Genomic DNA, 808 nt, shown 5'->3' on the forward strand with positions numbered 1-808 from the left:
GGAACGTGCGTGGTTGGAAGGAAGCTGATCACGTGGAGTGGGGGCCACTTGTTTTTGATTGAACGTGTTAGGAAATTTAGGCCCACCCGATACATCATTATAAATACCCCTAGTTCTTCCTAGGGTTTGTGTGGGCAAGTACAGTGCAAGGTTTTGTGGTTGCGGGAAAAATCGCAGCAGGAGGAAAAGAGGGGGCTTCTGACTTGGGCGGCGCGCAGAGCAGAAGGCAAAAACTGAAGGTGATTTTTTGGCTGAGAAAGAGAAAATTCGCAGAGGTTTTTTGTCAGTTATTGGCGGCTGTCTTTTTGAGAGAGATATTTGTATGAGGGATCTGAGCGTTTGTGAGAGGGTTTAGATTGAGAGTGATTATAAACTCTAGTTGTATTCTCTCCCTCTATTAGTAGATCTCCCCCTCCTTGCCCCGTGGACGTAGGCAGTTTGCCGAACCACGTAAAAGTTGTGTTCTTGTCGTGATTTGTAATAGCTTGTAGGTTCACTCGACGCGCAGTCCTAGAGCTGACAAGAGGAAGAGCTGATCTCACTTCGATGAGATATCTGGCTTTTTGATTCTTGTTTCCTTTGAGAAACGAGAATTTCGTTATGATCTAATCTCTTGTTGTGCACCTAGCGCACCTCGCCGAAATTTCCGCTGCGCACAACATAATCCGCCCCTCTTTTCATTAGTCGATTTCCATTGAAATCACAGTGCGATATCAACATTTATGTTTTTCCTTCTTACAGGTTATAATACAATTTTGATAGGGTGTCTTGCCCTATTTTTGCTTTATAAAAAGATATTGCCACTTAA

This window comes from Asparagus officinalis, chromosome 3, assembly GCF_001876935.1.
Source record: "Asparagus officinalis chromosome 3, Aspof.V1, whole genome shotgun sequence".
In the NCBI taxonomy this organism is placed as follows: domain Eukaryota; kingdom Viridiplantae; phylum Streptophyta; class Magnoliopsida; order Asparagales; family Asparagaceae; genus Asparagus; species Asparagus officinalis.